The 27,282-nt window shown below is 36.6% G+C and overlaps 1 pseudogene; it reads left to right on the top strand.

Moving 5' to 3' along the window:
- Positions 1–2,342: 2,342 nt before the first annotated feature.
- Positions 2,343–25,983, top strand: LOC127439780 (F-box/WD repeat-containing protein 8-like; annotated as a pseudogene).
- Positions 25,984–27,282: the final 1,299 nt, after the last annotated feature.

Genomic DNA, 27,282 nt, shown 5'->3' on the forward strand with positions numbered 1-27,282 from the left:
TCTTACCTGTTGCTGCTGTTTCTCCAGATCAGGAGAGCGTCATCTCACCTACAGATGTCGCTTTTTGACTAAAAACACGAGAAGCGTTACGTGAATGACTGCGCACACTATTTGGAAGCTTCTGATTATTTTTTCCCCTCCGCTTCTTTTCCCATTCTCCGAGCTTTTATCGTTTGCAGCCCATCGTTTCTCCAGCTGGTCCCCGATCCAGCGGAGTCGGTGCGCAAACGGCATCAGAGCGCATTGGTGCGCGCACACGGAGTCGCCAAACGCGCATAAAGTCTGCTCCTCCGGCAGACAACACATCCTCTCGCTGACCCTCTATCTGTTATTCTTTTTCTTCTGGAATATTGTTCTGGAAAATATGTATATATATATATATATATATATCTGGAGAATCTCGTTTTGTTCGCCTGTCTATGGAACAGTGTGTGTTTGTTTCTGTCGGCTGTATTATTTATTAAAGTGTCACATGGTTTAGGGTTTACATCACCATCTCCCCAAAGAGAGCGGTAATGGTTAACTCTTCAATGTCCTTTTCTCTCTGATCACGCGCTTTTGTCTCTCCTGCAACAAGGTCGTGCAATTCAGAACAGTATAAAATATTAGTGTCTCAAAACCTGGTGAGCTGTGAATACTATATAAATATAAATTCACAGTGAATCTATAGTGAATATAAATTCGCTGTAATATATATATATATATATATATATATATATATATATATATATATATATATATATATATATATATATATATATATATATATATATTACAGCGAATTTATATTCATAGAGCTTAGAATAGAGCATAAAGGGCTTAGAATATATAGATTGGATATTTCTTTGTCTTAGATTTGATATTTTTTGGTAAATGTTCAATTCTGGGCATCGCACATGCACAATAGAATAGAACCAATGAATTATCATGACTTTTCCAGCCATTTGTGATATTATGTAGATTAAACTGGTGAATTTATATTCACTTTAGAACAGGAGATAACGTGGTTAGAATAATAATAATAATAATAAAAAAATAATAATAAAATAAAAAAAAAACGCATATCTTCGAATTTAGGAGAAATTTCTTATTTTAATTTTTTTTTTTAATTAATATAAATGTGCAGTTTTGGTCATTATATGTGTGTGCAGAATAGAATAGAAAATAATATGGGGTTAGTATAAAAAAGCATTTATTTGACAATTTATGAAAAAGTTTTACTCATATTTTAATATTTTTTTATTATACATGTGCAGTTTTGGGGATCATATGCTGGTGCAGAATAGAAAAGAACAGAACAGAATAGTATCCACAACTTAAAAATTAAAAAGTATTTTTATTTTGATCACGCTGATGAATTTATATTCACTATAGAATAGAATAGAGCTTAAAGGGCTTAGAATATATATAAAAAAAGCATTTATTACAAGATTGGATAATTTTTTGTATTAGATTTGATAATTGTTTGGTATTATAAATGTTCAATTTTGGGCATCAACTGTACTTGCAGAATAGAATAGAACCAATTAATTTTCATGACTTTTCCAGCTGTTTGTGATATTATAGAGATTAAACTGATGAATTTATATTCACTATAGAACAGAACATAAAGTGGTTAGAATAAAATAGCTTAGAATAAATAGCTGAGAATTTTATATTTATTATTATAAATGTGCAATTTTGGTCACCATATGTGTGTGCAGAAAATAATAAAATAGAATGTGTGGTTAGTATAAAAATAGCAATTTTGGAGAATTTTTTTCAAAAGTTATATATATTGTTTTATTACACATGCAGTTTTGGGCATCATATGCCTGTGCAGAATATAACAGAAAAGATTAGAATAGAGAAATCATTGGCGTGTGTAGAACAGACTGGAATAGTATAGAGAAAGCAGAATAGAACATAACAGAATAATAGAGCAGAAAAAAGTATGTCTTACAACTTTGGGGGATTTTGGGCATCATTTGTGCATGCAGAATAAAATAGAAAGTATATCTTAAATTGTTGTCATACATGTACATTTTTGGGCATCATAGGTGCGGCTAGCAGTTTTGCAGCTCATCTAAGAACGCGCCTAGCTGCTTTCCAAAAATGCTGTCTAGTTAGGCAGCTCACTAATCTTCGAGACGTAGACATTGTCTTTTGTTTTGAATGATTGTTCTTTTGGGTGAGTGACGCGGAACACTGTCGCGTGAGTACAATGTTCCAGCCGAGGCGATAACGCTGTCGGACCGCTGTGTGTTTTGACGGTAACAGGCTGGTTTTCCACAAGACTGTCTACTGTATTAGACATTTATGATCACGAATGAAAACACAACATGACCATCGTTTAAACGAGGATGGAAGAGGACGTGCTGTCGACCTTTCGAGAGCGCTGGAAACAGGAGTTAGAGACCAAGACAGACAAAAACAAAGAGGGATATTTTGGGCATCCCAGTAAAGTTAATCTTGTCCTCAAAACAGTAGATTTTGAGATAAACAAAATAATGCAGCACAGCAGACTCAGCCCAGACCAAAAGAGCACGGTAGCACGAGTCCACTGCTTGACAGAGTAGAGTAGGAGAGAACGCGCAGGAAGCGCGCACCCGAGAACGATGCGCTTAACACAAGCGCGCCGCCGAGGAAAGTCAACACATGCCATAAACTGCTCGACCAGGACCTGCTAAGCGGCTGATGATGGCGTACTGCTGCTTGAGGTGTTTACTTATGTTTGTCTTAATATTAAAGAGCCCGCTGTTCTGTTTAATTCGTTTAGAATGAGGTGACTGACATCCCATTCTTTGATGTGGAATTGCACATTATGAGCTGGCACTGAAGATTTTCCACTTCCTGAGCAGAACAGTTCTGGGACGATGTGCTCAGGTAAATAAATGAGTGCATAAATTCTATTCTATTCTATTCTATTCTATAGGGTCCTCACATTCATGGTAAACCTGGAAATGTAAAAAAAATAAAAAAATAATAAGTAATGGAAATGTAAAAATCTTCAAAAGTTATTGAGTAATGCAAGTTACAAGATAAACATAAACTCATGAGTGCAATCTCTTAGAATTGATTTTACAAAAATTACGAACATCTAGAAAAATCAAGGTAAACTAATGAAAAGTAATTTGTTGACAGGTGTGGGAACCCCTATTCTATTCTATTCTATTCTATTCTATTCTATTCTATTCTATTCTGTTCTACAAAGTTCCCATGGTTATGATAAACTTGGAAATCACAGGGATTTTTAAAGAAGTCATGAAAAAATCTTAAAAGGTCATGGAATTGTAATGGAATTTTCTATTGTGAACTTATATAAACTCGTGTGCAATCTTTTTATAAATGATTTTACAAAAATCACAAGCATCTAAAAAAGTGAAGGAAAAGTAATGGAAATTCATCGGTCAACAGTTGTGGGAAACAGTGTTCTATTCTATTCTACTCTGTGTCCCCACATTCATGGTAAACCTGGAAATATCAAAGAATTTTATAGAAGTAATGGAAATTGAAATAACTACAAAAGTCACTGGAAGGTTACAGGATGAACATAATGAGTGAGTGCAATCTCTTAGACTCAAGATTTTGCAAAAATCATAAACGCCTAGAAAAGTCAAGGAAAACTCATGAAATTCAATAGTCAGTAGGTGGGAAACTATATTATATTATATTATATTATATTATATTTTACAGGGTTTCTCATGGTAATGGTGTGCATGAGTAAAATCTTAAGAATCATGGAAAGTCATGGAAATAAAAATTCCTGAGTGATATCTCTATAAAATGATTTTTTTTATAATCAGGCAAGGAAAATCAAAAATTCATTGTTCAAAAGATGGAAACCCTCTATTTCTATTCTAAACTGCTGTGCTGAAATTGTGCAGCAGAACAACAGAAAAACTGCTATTCAGGCAAGTGGCTTCAAACAAAAAATGCTGTATTCTGTAATATGTTTTAAAATCTCAGTCTTGATGTACGCTGGTTAATATTTTCTTTCTTCTTCCAGGTGAGTACGTCCTGGAAGGTTCTTGCTGAGGATGAGGTCCTTTGGCATAGATGTGTCTGGAGGAAGGTTATCACAGCGGGTCAAGTGTTTCTGATTTCCCCTGCTGGAAGAGAACGCTTAGAGACTGTCGCAACACAGAGAGCATTGTGAAAGCAAACTGGAAGGTAAGGCACAAACTGTTTAACGCTGTCCTCCGTGTTCTAAAAATAGCAAATTTTAAATAAAATACTTAAGGCTTTTTGATGCTTTTATGACCAAGTTTTTTCTGTTTTGTCAGAACTTCTGTGTTATTAAATATCCTGAAGGCCAGCTTTTAGTTTAAGTATTTTAAGTAGTTTAAGTGTTTGACTAGATGACAAAAAGAGAGATGCAAAAACCTTGTTGAGAGTCACTTTATGCATTGAGACTTAAAGGAATATTCTGTACACTGATCATCTAAGCTTCAACATTTCTGCTCTATTTTCAACAGAATCATGTTGGGTCCGTTTGTCACCTGCAGTATGAATTAGGAAAGGTGTTGTGTGAAGTCAGTTCCTGTGCTGGTTTTGTTATTGCTGGGTATGTGTCACTAAACTTTAAGGGATAGTTCACCTAAAAAATACAAATCCTGTCTTTTTTTCATTCACCATCATGTTGTTCCTAAACTGTATGAAGCAGAACGGCCAGGCTGCTCTGTCCCTGGTCACCATTCACTTTCATTGTGTGAAAAAGATTGACAGTGAATGTAAATGGTGACCAGGGACAGAGCAGTTTTGACATTTTGCTAAATATACACCAATCAGCCACAACATTAAAACCACCTGCCTAATATTGTGTAGGTCCCCCTCGTGCCGCTAAAAAACAGCGGCAACCCGCATCTCAGAATAGCATTCACATTTTTCCCCATTCTGATGGTTGATGTGAACATTAACTGAAGCTCCTGACCCATATCTGCATGATTATATACACTGCACTGCTGCCACATGATTGGCTGATTAGATAATCGAATGGATGATTGTTGGTGCCAGATGGGCTGGTTTGAGTATTTCTGTAACTGCTGATCACCTGGGATTTTCACACACAACAGTCTCTAGAATTTACTCCGAATGGTGACAAAAACAAAAAACATCCAGTGAGTGGCGGTTCTGTGGATGGAAACACCTTGTTGATGAGAGAGGTCACCTGAGAATGGCCAGACTGGTTTGAAATGACAAAGTCTATGGTAACTCAGATAACCGCACTGTACAATTGTGATGAGAAGAATAGCATCTGAGATGTGGGTTGGTGCTGTTTTGGTGGCATGAGGGGGACCTACACAATATTAGGCAGGTGGTTTTATTGTTGTGGCTGATCGGTGTATGTCTGTATAATTAATACAGTGCCATATTTTTTGTAGGACAGTTCAGTGGTATATAAATAAAACATATTACTTATTTTTAGGCGTATAAGTATATTTTTAGTTCAAACTATTATTCTATTCCTATTCTCTGCAGATACACCTCCGGTGATGTCCAGTTGTGGGACACGCTTCGTTGGGACACGTCTTACTTGCACCCCACACATTCCATCAGAGATGAGAGTCCAGCACCGTACGTCAGTCATGTACGTATCAGTAAGGCCATAGCCACAGTTGTTTATGAGAATGGTGAGTGACTCCACAGATACTGTTTTCAAAAGGAAGAAAAATGTACCTTTGCATTTTGTTTCAGTTTATGGTTTAATGTGTGTATGTTTAGGGTGTGTGGGCGTTTGGAGCACTCAAACTGGTCTTGATCCCATTCATCAGTACCAGCACCTCCAGAGGGTTCATGCTGTGGATCTGAGTCCAGACAGTCCAACTTTGGCCTCTGCATCAGGACCAGAGGTGTGAGTGGACGCCCCCGATGAGCAGGGCTACTGGAAATCACAATGTCTTGTTCAGTTACCCAAGCCTGTAAGTTTAATCTCATACACAGCGCAGATGCCAACCATTGTAACGGTTATGTGTAATGAGTCACGCATGTGGCCGATGTTTGCACCTTCAAGGCATCCCATAGAATTAAGCTGTTTGTAACTTTCACTACAATTTATGCTGAATAGTATATAACCACTAACCGATCTGTTCTAAGACACTAAAACAGGGTTCCCACGCATACTGGAAAACCTGGAATTTGCAGTTTTCCAGTCATGGAAAATTATAAAAAATACCTAAATGTCATGGAAAATAGTTATTTGTCCTGGAAAATATTTTAGTATAATAGCACTGTTTGACTGTGTTATATGTACAAAAACATGCCAATGATCGAAATGAAATACACAAATTCGTATTGTTTTGTCACTGCCAGCGGCTGCAATAACATCAATGGTTAACTGTCATTAATAAATCCCTGTCACATACTTTCTCTGCTCATCTGCTGTCCTCTCTGCTTTGCTCTGGCAAAAAAGTGTAAGTACTGATATAGTACAAAAAATTATATTATTCGTTCCAACATTGTTGTCGTGTTAACCACAAAAACACTTGAGTTATAAACTTTAGACAATGATGGCGGTCAGACCACTGATGTTTTTGAAAATGAATTCACACCCTCTGAGTTGGTAGCCTGGTGATTTGGGCTTCACACCTCGGGTTGTGAATTAATTTTAAATAATTTAACGATCGGAGTCTGTTAATACCATGGTTACCACATGTTGTAAATAAAAAAAAATGTAAAGGTTGTTGTACTCTAATATCTGGATAATATTGGATAGTATTTTTCTGATACATCCTTTAGATGAATCGCTGATGTTGTATCCTTCCTGATTTTGTAAGTCACTTTGGATAAAAGCATTTGCCAAATGAATAAATGTAAATGTAGTATGCAGGAAAACACGGACGAAATCACGGAATCTAGTCATAAAAATGTCTATTAGCTATAAAATGCAGAATGTCATGGAATATGACATATTTGGATTATGATATGACCTAGTGTGCTAATTAAACTGCAAAAGTCTGTGATTTAATTGAATAAATATATAATCTGCAAGTCATGCACGCTTCATAATGAATGTGTGAAGCCGGCCGCTCATACACTGAAAACACCACATCATGATCATCATGCGCACTCTTGTGTGTGTGAGATGTCAGAGAGCAGAACACTCTGAAGTGTGCAGCACATACAGACTATGTATGTATTTAATTAAATCACAGCTTTATGGGGTTTAATAATCACACTGGGCCATGTAGCAAACTGCTTATCTGGAGTTGACAAAAACACACTGAAACGGCAAACAACAAGCTCGATTGAAATGGAAGCATTGTGTTTTTGCTGAAATATTACACTTGTTGGGCAAGTAAAATCGTGCCTTGAAATGAGTGGGAACCCTGTAAAATGTCCACACTGATGCATTTTCGGTTTTCTAATGTCATAATTTTCCAAATTATGCGTTACTAAAGGGCGTTTTCAAAAGCCTTAATTTTTCAGTGGGAGAAAAAACAGTTCCAGTGTGGAAGAGCGGCATAACTGTAGCTAAATCAATGTGTTTTCAATCAAAAATACATTAGTGTGGATATGACCTAAAACTATGTACCCATTATAAAGTCACTCAAATGGTTTATTGCGTTTATAAAATGGCAGCAATAGCAATATGATAAAAGAGACCAATGTTCAATAAACAGTTAAATGTATTATTAATAATTATCGCAAAAATTCTGCCACCAAGTAGTATTGTCCATTATCCTAACTGTAGGCTGTTTGCGGTTGGCAAGCAATATTGAAATGTTTAGTCTACAGCATTTGTGGCATAAAGTTCATTACCAAAGAACTGTCTTTCATGTAGATGGAGTAGTGGTGGTGCCAGGGAGGTGGAACTTCTCTTTGGTCACATCATGGGCAGCTGAGAGCGTGTACCTGCTGAATTCCAGATGGAAAGAAGAACAGGAGCCAAAACTTCTTAACTCTGTATACGGCCATCCAGTGACCTGTGTAAACATTACAGCCAGCAGAGCTGCCCTGGGTTTCCAAGAGCTGCAGATGGGGCATGAATGACGGGGGCAACAAGGTACCTGCACCAACACAGGCCTGACTTTGGTCTGTCTCAAACATCTTGCTTCTGCATGAGTGTGTGAAACAAGACACAAGTTTTCATTTCGGCCTATTTCACACAACTTATGCAGTGCGCTGTGAGAGGCGTTTAGAGGAGCATTTAAATTTGAAGACGCACAAGACTACATGTAAAACCTTAACTAATGTGACATTAAAATGTGTTATCATTGACTTCATGGCTCATTCTATTAATAGAATTCACATGAGATCAGTAAAAGAGTTTTTTTTAACCACTCGATTTTGATTTAAAGTAATATATATGCAGTAGGAAATGCGTAATTAGTCTTGTTTACATTCTGAATTCATGGCGCTAATTTGCTAATACGCTATACTCGGCCATAATATGCATTGGCAATACTTTGTTATTATAATTTATGATGACACTGATACTTCTGCAAAGATGGGTGTATAAAAGAGTGTTAATGGGTGGAATACAGATAAAAGAATGATGATAGGCGTATATTTGCGCAGATGTGTGAATGGCTTTCGCTGCAGAAGGCACATAAGTGAAGCAGCATATCAAACAACAGAGTGAATGGGCACTTAAGATTTTTTATTCTCTTTGTAGACTAATTAAACAAAAAACAAAAAATTCATGACATGGTCTTGGTAAATTTCTCTACGCAAACGATCGTACTGATGCACCTCGCTAATAACTATTTATAATGTTTGGAATTCACTAACAAATCTGGGCTGTACACAGCGTTTGTGAATCTGGAGGAAAGTTTTCAGGGAGGTTCATTTATGTGGGAATTACCTCCAATTTATTTATGAAAGAGGCCCATTATATGGAAAAGACGACTGTGTACATTCTTCAAAATTTCACCTTATTTGCTCCACAAAAATAATAACAGCATGCAGGTTTGGAATGACATAAAAGTGAGTAAATAATGACAGAATTTTAGTTTGTGGGTGAACTATTCCTTTGAAATTAACATGGAAGTAACATGGTACTTTTCAGACTTTTTTGTCAGTAAAGAAACATTTTATTACTACTGTCCATTAAATAGTAAAATAAGAGTGTGCATCAGGGCAGGAAAACTACAATCTACTGAAGGCTGACTTTGACAAACTGTCCTGTCATTTAAACTCTAAACAGTTACCCCGGTGCCCGTTTGGTTAATGAGAGTGTTTAAATGAGGGTGATGTCAGGGGTGGAGGAGAGCCAAATCATTGTGTGCTGCAACACAACACCATCTGCATCCATCTATCAACCACTCATCTGATTACTGTCAACATCTACGCCTGACGCTTTACTGAAAAATACAACTCTCCCTGGAGGAGCCGATCTGCCCCACTCATGGGCTGAGCTCCCCCCAGGTATGAACGCTGTCTATTTAAATGGTTGAATAAACACATTGGGGAATTGTGGAGAATATGACTTTGAGACTGCTGTGGCTCAGACTCAAAGCTCTGGGGAAACATTGCATCGTCTCCATGGTATCCAAATGAATCTCTGAGCTTTACATACCAAAGTTAGAAACAAACTAGGGACTCTTAGGAGAGCCGTTGGGAACAAAGTTTGAGTTAATTAACAAGTCTATCTCTAAGATAAAAATATGAACTGAACAACGTTTTTTTTTCTGCTATCTTTGGGAATACGATTACATAAAACTCCACTGGTGGGCTTAATTATGTAAACATCAGGGATTCAGCACAGAGTAGAGTTCAGCATTCCCCAGTTTTTGACATCATGTTTTGGTGCTGTGACTTAGTGGTAAAAGATCTCAACTGAGTAAGCCAAAGGTTGTAGGTTCAAACCCCACAAGGGATGATCCATAAAATTTCACCATTGTGCCCTTGAGCAACTCCAGGTTGTCCCTGTGCGGAGTCAAGTTAAGTCATTTTTATTTGTATAGCGTTTTTCATAACACACATCATTTCAAAGCAGCTTTACAGGAAATCATGCATTAACAAAAAATGAAACTGTAATATCTGTAAAGTCTTAGAGTGATCATTGTGTAGTTTAAATATGATTGTAAATTGTGTATAAACATTTAATAATTAAATAATAATTGTATTTAGAACCCCAGTGAGCAAGCTGAAGGTGACTGTGGCAAGGAACACAAAACTCCATAAGATGTTGGTTAATGGAGAAAAATAACCTTGGGAGAAACCAGGCTCACTGTGGGGGCCAGTTCCCCTCTGGGTAAACAACATGAAGACAATGCCAATATTAGTTATTCGTGTGCAGTGCAAGTCATGGTTTAACATTTGTAAATTAAGTAAGCCTTAAGTGCTTAAGCCAGTGTTTAAAAAAATTATTTTTTATGAACTTTAAGATTAATGACTAATGTCTTTGAAGTCCATCCTGGATTAACTGCAGAAGTTCACATAGATGAATTGTCCTTTGTTAGTTGGCTGGTGAAGGCTTTTGTTGGCAATTAAATTTTAGTCTAAGTATTCCATTTCCAGAGTGTAGTCCATCAACAGACAAAGGTGTTACAGACAGAGATCAATGAGGTGCATCGCAGTTCAACCGGCAGGTCATTTCGTTGAGGTTCGGTGGGGTCCATCCTAAATCCAAGGTTCAGACAGTGGCATATGAAGTATCCGATGTCTTACAGTTGGAATTGGCATCAGTTCATCCTCTGAATTCAAAAGACTGAAGTGATGTCTGGCTAGCATCGGCTGTAGTTTGTCATCATCACTCAGCGTCACGTAGCGGTGGAGTCCGACACCAAGCAGGAATGGAGCTTGATCTTGCCGGCTCTGGTAACCTCAGGATTCATATCCCGAGGTTACAATAAATGATTCACTGATTCACTTCAGCCCATGCGTAGAAGTCATTATGTCTTCTTATTTGAGGAAAAATATTTAATTGCAGCTGTTTATCATTATGTTTTCAACTCAGTAGTATAAACTAGTGTTTTAATAGTTTTATTTAATATAAATGAATTTGTTTAATGTTCAATTTAGAATATTTTTAGTGTGAATTTAATTGTTCACTTTAATATTGCCACCCTAGTTGTTAAATGTCACCATAATTGAGATCGCCGTTGTTTTTGAGCCAGATAAGTTGTGTAGAGTTTATAGCAGAAAATATCGTTTAATAGTTATATTATAACAAACATTTTCTTCCTGTAGTAGCTTCAATGTAGTCTTTAGGTCTGCTAGAAGCCTAACTTTAGGAGGAGTTTAATGTCTCCAGTGGGGATGGGCATTTCGAGTAATTTTGTAGTCGAGTACTTTAACACATAAAAAAACAGAGTAATCGATTACATTCAACCCAGTTCAACAGTTCAACCCATGAACCTGTTTTTCTATTAAAAAAAAAAAGAAGAGAGCACTATGCATAAACAACAACATCTAGATAAAAAAAAAAGAAAAGATTTGCTCTCACACAGAAACATTAATTTCAAGTCTTCTGAAGCGATGCAATCACTTTAAACAATTAACAATGTGTTTTTGGGTTTCCTTTAACAACATCATGCATCCACAGCGCCAACCACTGCACTGACTTGTAATGGCAAGATTTACAGGTTGTGCTCAAAAGTTTGCATACCCTTGGAGAATTGGTAATATATGTACCATTTTTAAAGAAAACATGAGTGAGCAGGCAAAACACATTTCTTTTATTTCTTATGGGATTCATATTCAGCTGTAGGTTATAACAGAATGGCACAATCATAAAACAAAACATGGCAACAAAGAAAAAATGAAATGACCCCTGTTCAAAAGTCTGCATGCCCTTAGATCTGAATACTGTGTATTGCCCCCTTTAGCATCAATGACAGCGTGCAGTCTTTTGTAATAGTTGTCTATGAGGCCCCAAATTCTTGCAGGTGGTATAGCTGCCCATTCGTCTTGGCAAAATGCCTCCAGGTCGTGCAAAGTCTTTGGTCATTTTGCATGAACCACACATTTGAGGTCTCCCCAGAGTGGCTTGATGATATTAAGGTCAGGAGACTGTGATGGCCACTCCAGAACCTTCACCTTTTTCTACTGTAACCACTGGAGGGTCAACTTGGCCTTGTGCTTAGGGTCATTGTCATGCTGGAAAGTCCAAGAACGTCCCATGCGCAGCTTTTGTGCAGAAGAACGCAAATTGTCTGCCAGTATTTTCTGATAACATGCTGCATTCATCTTGCCATCAATTTTCACAAGATTCTCCATGCCTTTAGAGCTCACACACCCCCAAAACATCAGTGAGCCTCCACCATGCTTCACATTGGGGATGGTATTCTTTTCACTATAGGCCTTGTTGACCCCTCTCCAAACATAGCGCTTATGGTTGTGACCATAAAGCTCTATTTTGGTCTCGTCAATCCAAATTACAGTGTGCCAGAAGCTGTGAGGCATGTCAAGGTGTTGTTGGGCATATTGTAACTGGGCTTTTTTGTGGCATTGGTGCAGTAAAGGCTTCTTTCTGGCAACTCGACCATGCAGCTCATTTTTGTTCAAGTATCATCGTATTGTGCTCCTTGAAACAACCACACCATCTTTTTCCAGGGCAGCCTGTATTTCTCCTGAGGTTACCTGTGGGTTTTTCTTTGTATCCCGAACAATTCTTCTGGCAGTTGTGGCCGAAATCTTTCTTGGTCTACCTGACCTTGGCTTGGTATCAAGAGATCCCCGAATTTTCCACTTCTTAATAAGTGATTGAACAGTACTGACTGGCATTTTCAAGGCTTTGGATATCTTTTTATATCCTTTTCCATCTTTATAAAGTTCCATTACCTTGTTGCGCAGGTCTTTTGACAGTTCTTTTCTGCTCCCCATTGCTCAGTATCTAGCCTGCTCAGTGCATCCACGTGAGAGCTAACAAACTCATTGACTATTTATACACAGACACTAATTGGAATTTAAAAAGCCTCAGGTGTGGGAAATTAACCTTTAATTGCCATTTATACCTGTGTGTGTCACCTTGTGAGTCTGTAACAAGGCCAAACATTCAAGGGTATGTAAACTTTTGATCAGGGCCATTTTGGTGATTTCTGTTAACATTATGTTTAAAAAGGAGATTCAAATGGCTTCATATGATCATTATCCTTAAATGAAAGACAGTTTTTTTGCATAATCAGTCATATTTTCAAAATCTGCCAGGGTATGCAAACTTTTGAGCACAACTGTAGGTGAGAGAAGTAGTTTCATTGTTGCCCACAGCATGCAAAGGCACAAAGGAAAATCTAATTGCAATATTAGAGTATTGTTTTTACTAATCAAATATTTAAAGCTATAATCGATTAACGAACACTCGATTAATCAATTAACGAATACTCGATTAATCGATTACTCATGCACACAGTCTCCAGTTTATCTAGAATCTCATGACCTCATTTGACATCATTTCTGTAGCACATTTAGTTGGAATCACAGTCTTTGTTTCTCATGTTTTGTCTCTCCTGTGTGAGAACTCTACAACTTTCCATTCTGCCAATTCATGATTAGCACCTTTTCCATCTGTGTGATGTCATGTCTGTCAGCCTCGTTCAATGTTGACAGAATTCTCATACTGCGAGAAGGAAGTAAGACATGCCAGCGCACACATCTAAATCCAAGGTGTTTGTGTGTTATTAAATGACAAGACATATGCCTCATTAAAACTTGTCAAAAAGAGGAGGTGAACGGATTTCACTCCACTGTGAGGTAACAGAATGAGTCATCTATTGTGTTTTGCACTATTCATTTAGAGCTTTCGTTTAAAACAGCCATATGATACACTTTTGTAGCATTTTGTGTACCTTCACGTACAGTTGAGGTGAGCCGAGTTGATTAATACTGAATTGGTGTTAATATGGAAACCTGGACAGTCTGTGTTCATGGTTGTGATGTCACAACTTTTGAATCACATGCAGCTTAGTTTTGTTTTAAGTGTCTGGATGGGAGGGAGCTTTGCATTGAAAACATAAGTGTAGGCCTACTGTATGTCTACAGTGTTAGGGAAACTATTTTGAAACTGTAGCTTCCCAAGCTACTCTTAATTTAATGCAGTTCAATTAAAGTCAAACTACCAATCTGAAAACATGGTTAGCTACATTAAAAGCTACTAAATAAAAGTAGATAACTACATTGATGCTATTTTATGGGGCGATATATTTTTGAATATATCTATCAGATGTTCTAATTTATTTTGGCATTCAGAGCAATATATACACTGCAAAAAAAAAAAAAAAAAAAAAAAATATATATATATATATATATATATATATATATATATATATATATATATATATATATATATATATATATATATATTTATTAATTAGTATTTGTCTAATAATTTTTTTCCTGTAAAAATATCTAAATATTCGTAAAACAAAAAAATATTTACTTAAGCAAAATGTCATAATATATTAAGTCTTGTTTTCAGAGAAATCTGACAAAATTTAGAACACTATGCTTAAAACAAGAAAAAACAAAAGAAGAAAAAAAAATCTACCAATGGTTTAAGAATAACAAACTTGTTTTCCCTTTCAAATAAGTTTCTTTTCTTAGCCCATTTGCAAATATATATATATATTTTTCTTTTTTTCTTGTTTTAGGCATTAGCCTCACTAAATTTAGTTTTCTGAAAACAAGACAAAAATACTGATTAGGAAAATGTATTTTTGCAGTGTTTATCTGGCACAAAACATTTGGTCTCAATTACGGTGACAGGATTAATCTGTGACTTACTGTATTTTAGTGAATCAGTTCGTTCAGACAATCCATGTAAATCGCTCTCACTGCTTATAGTTAGTTACTTCCCAGCACTAGTCTACATAGTTTCAAAAGAGTGCAGAAAACCCTGTGTTCCCCGATATTGCCCATCTATTTCTCTGATTTATATATTTTGGATTGGCTATCCATGGAGAGATGGTGTCCCCCTTTTCTTTTTTTCCTTGTTCAACTTGCCGGAGCAACCTGAATCGTGTGTGTCTGAAGCGCTGATCCAGACACAGGCACACGCTTGGTACAGTAGATCTTGCTGGTACACCCTGAGGCGCCACTTTTGCATTTAACAGCCAGCTAGTCTGGTGATGGTGAAATGTGGCACTCTGCTGCTCCTCCAGGTGCTGATATTCAGAGACATACAGCAGTGCATGTGATCTGATTAACATATCCATGTTTCCTTAAGAGTCTCTGGAAGATATAAGGGCTGAAAGGGAAGAATTATGCTATAAGTAGGCCCTATCATGGAGGTTCTACTGGCATTACTGATGGTTTTTGTTGGATTAGAGGGATTTGTGTGTGTGTGTGTGGGCAGGTTTAAGTGGTTTACGAGGACTTTTTGTAATTACCTTTTCTAAACTGGTAATTACAAGGGTATTATGCTATAAATGTGGTTTATGAGGACATTTCTAGGGCTTAAAAAACATACTAAACGATGTTTTATTGAAAATGTAAAATACAGAAAGTTTTTTGTGAAGGTTAGGTTTAGGGGTAGGGTTAGGGTTAGGGGATAGAATCTGTAGTTTGTACAGTATAAAAATCATTATGTCTATGGAGAGTCATCGTAACATCATGAAGATGTGTGTGTGTTTGGGCGGGTTTGGGTGGTTTACGAGCTTTTTTTTTTTTAGGTAACAAACTGGCAATTTCAAGGGTATTATGCTATAAATGTGGTTTATGAGGACATAAATTGTTACCACAAAATGTAAAGTTTTTTTTTTCTTCCCAATTTGGAATGCCCAATTCCCAATGTGCTTTTTAAGTCCTCGTGGTCACGTAGTGATTCGCCTCAGTCCGGGTGGCGGAGGACGAATCCCAGTTGCCTCCGCGTATGAGATCTTCAACCCACGTATCTTATCACGTGGCTTGTTGAGCGCGTTGCCACGGAGACATAGCGCATGTGGAGGCTTCACGCCATCCACCGCGGCAACCACGCTCAACTCACCACGCGTCCCACCGAGAACGAACCACATTATAGTGACCACAAGGAGGTTACCCCATGTGACTCTACCCTCCTTAGCAACCGGGCCAATTTGGTTGCTTAGGAGACCTGGCTGGAGTCACTCAGCACGCCCTGGGATAGCGAACTCCAGGGGTGGTAGCCAGCGTCTTTACCACTGAGCTGCCCAGGCCCCCCAAAATGTAAAGTTTTAATAGATTTTATATTTTTTATGTCAATAAAAAAATCATTTGTTTTAATACATTGTAGTTTTTGTATATTTTCCTATGGCAAGGTTATGATGTATGGTAAAAGTAAACATTTTTAGTCTATTCATATGTAGTGCCTCATACGTATAATGCTTACTATGATGATGATAATTTTCCATATCGGTTTTGCTGTGATGCATGAAAGAACAATATGACAGTGAACAGCAAAAGCATGAAGTTAGTTGTGTAAACGTCTCCAGAAAATTAAATATCCTGATTTCTTTGATTATAAATAATTAGGCCTAAATCCAACACAGAATCCCAATAGTCTTCTTGCCAGTGACATATGCACATATCATGTCTGCATTCTAATCAGCTTCTCCCTTAAAGTCTTCACGTATTGCACCTTTACATTTTGGAAACTTTCTTGTGTCTTAATGACAAACTCCCATTGGCTGTACTTTTAGGGTCCTCTCAAGGATTTGGATCTCAAGGGAGCCTCGCAATTAAGTGTGTCTGGCCCAAACTGCAGGCACTAAACAGCTGGCATGGGCTCAGTTGTGACATCATGTGGTTTCTTTTCCTCTTCTCTCTCTCTTTTGTTTAACATCTTTATCTGCTGCCTGAATAATTTGTGTCCAATTTGGCTGTGTCCTTGTCTTTGCTTTAATCACTGTTTAGATGACAGCTGATACAATTGGTTAATAAATCTCTCTTGGGATTGAATTACCTCAGAGATGGCTTTTAATGTGAAGGGATTAGTCGAGAGCTTCTGACGTTTAAAGCACCTGGCGGAGACTGATGGTACTCTGATTCATACTGCGGATGTACTTAATTGATTATTGAATGCGCTCTCTCTTTCTCTGTGGTCTTCACAAAAGTTTGAATGATGATGTAAGGTCAAAGTGGGTGCCAGCCTAGAGGTTAGGGTGTACTTTGTTTTTCTGCGTGCCGCTACATCTCATGCACAGTCTAGCACTCTAGCCTTTCAAAGTGTACTCCTTTGAACACGAACCCGTATGGACGGGTGCAACATCTGTGCACTATAACTGCTTTGCGATACTTTTTAGTACCGGCAGCAGCAGGCACAAATGGAATCAACATGCAAAGACGCGGACTGTCCGGGCTTGCTGATAACAGAATTTGATTTCATCGTTCTTAACTGCTGAATCAAGTTTTTTGTCTTACAACACTATGCCAGTATTCCCCACACTCTGTGATGCCACGATAGTGCTGCTGAAGTCGTAAAGGAGCCGCGTGTCTTTTGCGACATCAGTTTATGCGATCAGCCAAATTACAGATCACCAATCGAGTCATAGGTGGCCGATCGATCGGAGCATCCCTGTAAGCGACTTGTATTTTTAAGTAGGTTTTCTCCAATTTTCATGAGAGCGCTTATTCTGTGTGCAATTTTCTTGCCAGTGCAAAGTGCAAGTGGCCGTGGGTGGGAGTGTATGCACGCAAACTCTTGGTGTATTGTAACGAAGTGGCGCAGAGCGCAATTTGCTATTTTCCTGAGAAATAGGTCATTGCGCTAAGACGTTTCAAAAGCAGGTCTGTTTTCAGCATAAAGTGTAAACGTATTTCCTACATTTGCAGTTTGGAGATTCCACCAGCAGGTGGTAATAAAGTTCATGTCCAAACTCTGAAAATGTAGTGTAACATCAAATTATGTCCCTGATGATCACTGTTGTAGCTGTTTTATGACACAGAAATGTTTGAATTTGCCGAGGTTGTTACATACGATTTTTTGATGACTTTGTTATTTTGATTATATTATCATTCCGTTTGAAGTGTAATTTCAATTTAGAAATATTTTTTATTTAATTGTTCCGTGTTTCAATAAATGAATTGAATTTTAAAAGCAAAATCGACTTGTAGATGTGGGGGGAAAAAGATCCCTCGATCCACAGCCTAACCTGGAAGGTCGATATATTCACTGTTAACACCTGCCATGATTTGTGTCACTTGACCAATATAATTTATAATACTTATAATCTCTTTGATTTTAATGGAACCTTACTGCCAGTTTACTGTCAGTCAGGCAATATTTCAATAGGTTACACAAAAGTGGAAGTTACCTCTATTGTGCCTAAAGCAGAAGTAAGCTTCAATTCAGTGGCCCACACAATTGACTACTGCAAATTATTGTAGATTCATGTCTGCAAAGTTAGAATATAACTGGGTATAATATAATTTAAACAGGTTGCCTTTGTTTTTTAACTAATTGTGTCTACCTGAAATGTTTGAAGTGTTAAAAGTTCACAAGAAGGCACACAAGACTTAAGAAAAGTGTTAGCTGGCATCTGTTGATGCAAGCTGTGGGCCTGGCACTTGAACTTCAACAGGTGTTGCAGCAAAATCCTGCCAGTTTTACAGTCTCTGTTCCATCACACCATGAGCAATCCTTTTCTCTCCTCAGATTCAGGTGTACAGCCTGGAGACCAGCCAATCAGTGCTGACCATCGGGAACTCGGCGGGAGACTTCACTTGCGTCAACCTGAGAGATCGCCCCCCTCACCTGCTGGTGTGTGGGAATAAAGACAGGCAGTATGACACGCTCACGAACATGTGTACCTCATCTATCTCTGTTACATTCTCACACACATGCACACACTCATGCACACACACGCACACACTTCTGTCATCTGTCTGGCAAATTATATACTCTTGCGACTGGAAGTTTCTTTATGGAGAGTTTGATGAGTTTCAACAGTAGTGTCGAGCTCTCATTTACACATGCAGATGGTGTTAATACTTGTTTTGTTACAAATGTAATTTGAATTACATTACCCAAAACTGGTGTATATATTTATTTTCATAGAGCATTTATTATATATTTTTTTTATTTGTTTAATTTTGAGGGAGGTAATTTTGGAATCTCATAAAGCCTGTCAGATTTGTATTTATGTATTTATTTATTTATTACCCTAATGTGTCATTTTTATAACCTCTAATGAATCTCAAAAAGCCTGTCCATGTCATATTCCACCACAAATTATTTATTTATCATTTTTACATGCATACAATGTTTATAATACATAACATTTTAAATCATTTTTTAAAGAAATAAAAATATTATATTAATATATAAATCCTATTTTTATTTATTAAAACATCTCATGAATCTCTCGTGAGTCTCATAAAGCCTGTCCATGTCATATTTGACCCCCAATATATATATATATTATTTATTAATTCATATATTATCCTTATCTAAAACATTTTTTAAAACCTAATACATATATAAATAAAATAAAGCTTTTTTTTTTTTTTTTTTTTTTGCACTGTGAATTTGGGACATTATTTCGATGATATTTAAGCACATTCCCCCCAATTCCTATTACCATAATGTGTCTGGAAGTTTTACTTTTAGTTTGTTTGTAATTCTCATTATTCACTATGGTGATTCCTCAGATTGTATTACTTTAATAAAGTAATGAAAATCATAATATCTGGACACAATAGTTTTTTATTATTATTATTATTTTTATATTAAATAAAAATGCAACAAATGGCACCTTGTTGTGTAAATATTTAGATTTTCTGATTTATTTTATGATAATTATGGTACTAACAATGAGGGTATGTGCTTCATTGACATGAAAATATTATCACAATGTAACAATTTCTTATTTTTTCCTTTTGATTTTGAGGTTATATATGACCTGGACAAGTTATCGACAGGCTTATTAAGATTCACCCAGAGAGTGGACAAAAAATTGTGAGAATATGGGATTAGGACATGATGTGAGCCAGATTCGAACCTGAATGTGTCTGGAGCACATGCACTACCACTAGGCCACGGCTCCAGCAGGAATTTGTTTTAAATAAACAAGCTTCTTGTTTGTTATGTACTTCCACCAAGTTTTAACAGACATTAATAGATGCCAATAAACAAAGTACTTCAGATAACCAAGATCAAAGCACTTCAAATAAAACACATCTAATTATTTCCAAAGTGGAAAAACTTTCTCTTCACAGCTGCCATCCTTTCAAAGGATCTGAGCACTCTTGCTTTCAACTATTTTTGGCTTACCTTGAAAATCATTTTAAGGAAAGCTTTTGAAAAGCTCCAGCACTTATAGATGTGGGAATGGGAATAATGAAAGCTCTTGGTTTGAAAGGCTTGTGTTATTGTCAGCGGTGCATCACCGAGGGCTATTGATTTAGTGGACAAAGAGATGTTGGAGACGAGGAGAGGAGCGGTGCATCTGCCCAGCACACTCAATACAGAGCCACGAGCACGGTCCACATTTGATGCCTGCGTCTCAATTAGTCTTCTCCAAATAAAGAGCCATTTCATTGACACTTGTGACAGCGGGACCACTATTTTGGCAGGTGGACAGTTGCTTGGCAGGTCTTTGTAAATAAATCCCAACTGCATCTTCGCTCAGACACTACATCGAGTGCCAAGTGTGAGGACATGATGGCGCTATGGCCAGCTGCGGTCTCTTTTAAAGCGTCCCTCCTTCCATTGCTTTCTTTTTCATCCATCTATCCATGAGTCCAACAAAGCAAAGCTCTCACCTTTTGTTCGTCTTTGATGAATGGGCGAAACGAAACACTCCTTGGAGTGTCATTTTGGTTGTAATAATTTGACCCCAACTGATCCATCTGCAGGCAAAACACCAGACGGCCGAGAGGAAATGGGGACTTGGGTCTTGCCCTTTATTAGCATGGCCAATGGCCAGGTCCTAATGCATCCGTTCTGTCCTCTTCCCAATTTGTTCAGCCTCAGTGCTGGGGAGAGTGACAGGGGAATGTGACCAGTAAGTTCTGGCTTTGTTTTTGTGTACATACTTTGATTGATATATATATATATATATATATATATATATATATATATATATATATATATATATATACATATTTTTATTTTTTTTTTTTTTTTTAATGCGGAAAGTTTTATTGTACCTGATTGGATCTAGCTGTAAGGACAAGGGAAATCTGCCTGGTTAGACATCTGAACAGAACATGTACAGGAAATATCAGGAAACCTGTCAAGAACATGTCCAAGTCATATTTCACCACAAAATAATCTATTTTCAGGATCATTAAATGAATGTTCCAGGTTCAATACATGTAAAACTGGCATAATGTTAATTAGAACATAAAATAACATAAAATTTCAACATCCCTCGTTTATAAAAAAAAAAAAAAGAATTAATAAAAAAAAATAAAAAAATTCAGTTACAGTAATGTACTTATAATGTAAGTGAATGGGGCCAGTCCATAAACATTAAAATACACACTGTTTCAAAAGTATAGCCACAAGACATAAACATCATTCAAGTTAACGTGATTATACTGTGGAAAAAATCTGGGATTTACTGGCATAAAATGATTTACTGGCATTTAACAGATTACACGGTTTATGGCGTGACGTTGTCTTGACAGCAGAGTTGTCAAATTGGATAGCACTGCACAGAGAAGATTGGTGAGCGATTTTATCATGTTAACGTGTCGTGTTTACGTCTTTTGCCTGTACTTTTAAATATGTTTTTTTTTTTTTATGTTTATGGACTAGTACCATTCACTTCCATTGTAATTACCTTACTGTAACTTTTGCTATTTAAGAAATAAACGAGGGGCGATTAAAATAATTTTTTGTGCTAATAAACATTATGCCACAAATGCTGTTGATTTAGCTTAACATGTATTTAACTTTTTATTTATTTTTTTATTTTTGTTTTTGCATTGTGACTTTATGATAATTAAGCATATTTTCCTCCAATATTCTCTTTACTGTATTCTTTTTCCCATAATGTAAAAAATCTCCTTTTCACCTTTTGTGATGCAAACAAATTATGATCAGTCAAAAGTTGGACAGACCAAAAAAGGTATTCTTTATTATACTAATTCTGTGCAATTTTTTCATTCCAAAACACACATACACACACACACACACACACACAAACAAAAACATAAAATTGTATTAATATAAAGGTGCAATTTATATATGTCTACAAAACTAATTTCAAGCATTTAAGAATAAGCCTTTTAGATCAAATGTTTTTAAGATCATGAGAAACATAAACTGAGTCAAGTGTGTCCATACATTTGACTTGTAGTGTATATTATTTAAAGGAATGTTCTGGGTTCAATACAACTTGAGCTCAATCGACAGCATTTGTGGCATAATGTTGATTACCACAAAAATAGTTTTAACTTGTCCCCGTTAAAAAAAAAGAAAAAGAAAAAGAGGCAAAAATGGTTGCAGTAAGGCACACTTACAATGGAAGTGAATGGGGCCAGTCCCTAAACATTAAAATAAACATTGTATCAAAAGTATAGTGAAAGGATGTAAACATTATATGTGTTAACATGGTTTTAGTGTGATAAAATTGCTTACTAACCTTATCTGTGTAAAGTTATACCCATTACTGCTACTTCATTGTCATACAACATAACGCTGGTAAATCCCTGATTTTAACACAATAAAATCATGTTAACATATACTGTATATTTAAGTCTTGTGGCTATACTTTTGAAAAAGTGTGTATTTTACTGTTTATGGACTGGCCCCTATTCACTTACATTGTAAGTGTCTTAACTGCAATTTTTGCTGTTTCTTTTTTTTTTTTTGTAAAAAAACGAGGCTTGAGTCTAAATTATTTTAAACTTTATTTGCTGCAAATGCTGTTGATTGAGCATAACTTGTATTAAACCCGTAACATTCCTTTAAATTTCAAGTATTTATACATAATGATGGCATTTGCTGTATGGCTTTTTTGAGCTGATTTCAATCAAAATTGCTAGAAAACAATATCCTTGATTAATTGAGAGATGCCTATCTACTGACAGCTCAATGCAACTAGATCTTGTTTTAGCTTTAGATTTATGACAACTGCAAACTGCCAGTAAATATATTACACCCGCTTACAAGAGCGAATGCTTCGGTGAAATTAAAACAGGACAAAAGTCCAGCACATCCACATAATTACTCGCAACATTAAATCCAGCTTGGATATGCATTAACAAATCATTGTGACTAATATCTTTTCTGCTCCAATCAAGTGTTTTTTTTTGTTTTTTTTTGTCAAAGCAAAATTACATTTTGTCGCTTATCTTTTGGAAAGCGCTAGCATGGAGTCATCTTTTGGCTGCCTTTGGTACCATTAAATAGAACAGATGGATTTGTGCTCCTTTGGGCCTGTAAAACTCATTTCTTTTACTGGCCACTAATGTCAGTCCTGTTAGGGGAATAAAGCTGTCATGTTGTCATATCTCTGACACATTTGTCTGGCATAGGCAAAATTCCGACATAAAATCTGGTCAACTTTGCAGCTTATTCTGGACAAGAATCATCCAATTAGACAAGAAGAGACCATTTGACTGACATTTTCAGTGATCAACCAAAGTTTGTTTCTATGTGTTGTTTAAGGGTGGGTTTATCTGAAATAAATGATATCACAATCATAGACTGGTGTGGAAAACTCTCATTCAAGAAAAATTTGCAGAAATGTGTGTGTACTTTATAATGAAATCTTCCGTCTGTCCGTAAGTAATAACAACCAATGGTATTCAATAATTTCTTCTTTCTTTTTTTTAGAGTGAGAGTGTTTGATTTGCATACTGGCTCCTCAGTGGTCTCCTTATACACCCTACGCCCTAGAATGGAATACGCCCTTGAATGGAATATGGTCTATTCCATTCAAATTAAGCATGCAGGGGCTGTCAATCTCCAAAGTATAAAGTATCTAAAGTATCTAAAGATACTTCAACTAAAAAGTATCATAAGAGTCATAAAAGTATCATAAAAATACTGTAAATGCACCATAAAAGTAGTTCATATGACTAATGCACCATACTCCAAGTATTCTGAAGCCATATGATAGTTTGTGTGAGGAATAGACAAGTTTTTATTGGCTGAAAATCTTCCCGCAGGTGTAAATCTCTGCACTTATGTACACTACTGTTCAAAAGTTTTAGAACACTAATACATTTTTGTTTTTAAAAGAAATTGATACTTCCGTCCATCAAGGATGCATTAAAATGATCGAGAATTACTGTAAAGACATTTATAATATTTCCAATTACAATTTTTTTTTAAAAATAAATGCTGTATTCTTTAAACTTTTTGTTAATTCAAGAATCCTCTTCTTGCAGTAATGTAAGTATTTGGCATGTACTGGTCATTGAAGCTGCCATTTTAGGAATTGTAAGGTATCTGTTTCTCAAACTAGAAACTCTGATGTACATGTCGTCTTGTTACTTTGCGTCTGGGCCATCCACGCCCCTCTCTGTCCTGGTTACATCCAGTTTGATTTCTTCTTTCAAGACAGTAGTGCATGGAAATAGCCTTCATCTCTCAAAAGAGCAATAGACCAACGAATTTCAAGATATCATACCACACTTCATTAAGAAGCTCATTAAGAACGTTTTCACTGCTTTGAAGTCATGGGTAAAATTAAATTTTAAATTCAAGAAAAATATAAAACACTTATTTCAGACAGTAATTATAAGGCAGAGGCTATTTGCACAAAGTGTAAATAGCAACAAAAAGCATCTTTTTTGCACTAAGTGCAAATAGTGGCAGATACTATTTGCACCCTTAATTAAATACTGACATATAGTAAAGGGGCATCACTACAGCATGTTTATTGTGTTTAAAGAGTCCCACAGACACCCTACACCAACCCCTACCCCTAAGGTGAATAGCAATAGTGAAGTGTCTCAAATGTTTTCTTTTTTGTTAAGCATTTAACTACAAACTCTTCATCACTGCTGCAGCTTGTACAGAAATCTGTTTTCTTTTTTCGATCTGCTTGTCAATTTGTTCTTCTCATCCATGATGGGCAAAGGGCAGACCAGCTGAAAGGTGCATTGCGCCACTTACCGTACCGGAGTAAAATTGCTTGTCAATTAGCGCCACCTATGGTAAAGGCTTGAATGCGTTAACAGCGAACATTTGCTTTGCTTTCTGCCATTCATCAGCTATTTGTTTCGCATTATCGCATCGCCTCTGGTGTGCAAAGGCCTTCACCGTAAAAAATAAAACTTGTAAATCTTCGCTCTAGGTGTGAATGGCTTGTTAGGAATCCATTGTTTTGATTCAAAATGTCAAAAACTGTGAGAAATCGCAGTGAAGATTCGTATTTGGTGTGAAAAGGCCTTTCCTTTTCAAAAATTAACCATGGTTTTACTACAGTAACCATAGGATCACCATGGCATTTTGTAGTCAAATCATAGTAACTACAAAATTAAACATGGTAACTATATTAACACCACATTAAAGTAGTAATACCATGGTTAATTACATTAAAACTATGGCTTCTAATAAAAAAAATAAAAAATAAATAAAAAAAAAATGGTTTCTACAATATTACAGTAGTAAAACCATGGTTAATTTTACCCGGCTCAAACCTTTCACTCAACTCCGACCTTCACTGTGACCAAATCACTGCAAGGAAATCAACCTTTATATTCATTTAAATGTATTATTAATAATATTAAATTAAATATTAATAGTGGAGACAGGAAATAGGATGGGGAAAAAGTGGGAATCGAACCCGGGTCATCCGCACGAGAAAAGCACATCCACACCATTATTACACCCCACACTTCTGCAGCAACACTAATGGTGCAGTTTGTCTTTAATTTCTGTTTCCACCTGACTTTTGGAGTGCAAATAGCTGTGCAGTGTCACTCCGTAATAGTAAATTGCATCATTACTACTGTTTTTGACAGTATTTCTGATCAATGTTGCACCAGGATTGACGTCAGTAATGCCAAATGCCATTGGTTCTTGCATTTTCATTTATCCATGAACTAACCCTTTAATATAATTAATATTATTTTTATAGTACAGTATATAGTTGATATATATAGATTAAAGGGATAGTTTACCCAAATTTAATCATTTACTCACTCTCATGCCATCCCAAAACTTTCTTTCTTCAGCAAAACACAAATGAAGATTTTTAGAAAAATATCTCACCTCAGTAGGTCCATACAATGCAAGTGAATAGTGATCAGACCTCTGTAGCTCCAAAAAATCACATAAAGGAAACATAAAATAATTAATTTTATCACACATTATACATATACAGTGAAATTCTTTTTTTTCCACATATCCCAGCTAAGCTGGGGTCAGAGTGCAGGGTCAGCCATGATAAGGGTCAAGGGCCCTGCTCAAGGGCCCAACGGTGGCATCTAGTCAGTAACCCAGAGCCTTAACCACCAAGCCACCACTGCCCCTATGTAATCATATCTTCAGAAGCAATATAATAGGTGTGGATGAGAAACAGAACAATATTTAAGTCCTTTTTTACTCTAAATCTCCACTTTAACTTTCTTTTTCAGATGTGAAAGTGAAACTAAACAGGCACCACATGTGATTTTCAGATGTGAAAGTGGAGGTTTAGAGTAAAAATGGACTTACATTTTGATCTGTTTCTCACCCACACCTATTATATTGCTTCTGGAGATATGGATTTAAACACTGGAGTGATATGGATTACTTCTATGTTTCCTTTATGTGATTTTTGGAGCTACAAAGGTCTGATCACCATTCAGTTGCATTGTATGGACCTACAGAGCTGAGATATTCTTCTAAAAATCTTTGTTTGTGTTCTGCAGAAGAAAGAAAGTCATACACATCTGGGATGGCATGGGGGTGAGTAAATGATGAGAGAATTTTCCTTTTTGGGTGAACTATCCCTTAAATTGCTGCACCACATAGGGTTTGTCTGGGTAATCTATTTGCATGGTGAGTCATTGATTGATGCCAGATATGACATACATCTGTAAGAGCAGAGCTGCCTAGATAACACAAAACTGTTGCTTGTACAGGCACCCTGTTTGCCACATACACTTCAACACCAGCACACTAGTGACTGCCAACATTCCAGAAGAGAAGAACCCTTGCGGAGCTTGTATCACAGACGATGATCAGGTAATCATGACTGTTATATTATGTTGCATTATCTACAATATTTTATTCCCACCCATTTATACTGTACTATTATGTCCTTTAGATACAGAGGGCTGATCTGTCACTATGATTTCTCCATGGACTCATCTACACAAGATCATGTTCTGCCCATCTGCAGGTCCAACTACACAGAATCCACCGGTTACAGCTATAAAATTGGCTTGGCTATGCCTTATAACATATTGAATGGCCCTTATGTGATATACTGTCCTTTTGGCCTGGGTGGCACAGGTGAGATTAGTGTATAATTTACTGTTCCATGCTGATCTGGTATCACATTCCATTAAAAAAAG

The sequence above is a fragment of the Myxocyprinus asiaticus genome, chromosome 4 (assembly GCF_019703515.2).
Source record: "Myxocyprinus asiaticus isolate MX2 ecotype Aquarium Trade chromosome 4, UBuf_Myxa_2, whole genome shotgun sequence".
Classification (NCBI taxonomy): domain Eukaryota; kingdom Metazoa; phylum Chordata; class Actinopteri; order Cypriniformes; family Catostomidae; genus Myxocyprinus; species Myxocyprinus asiaticus.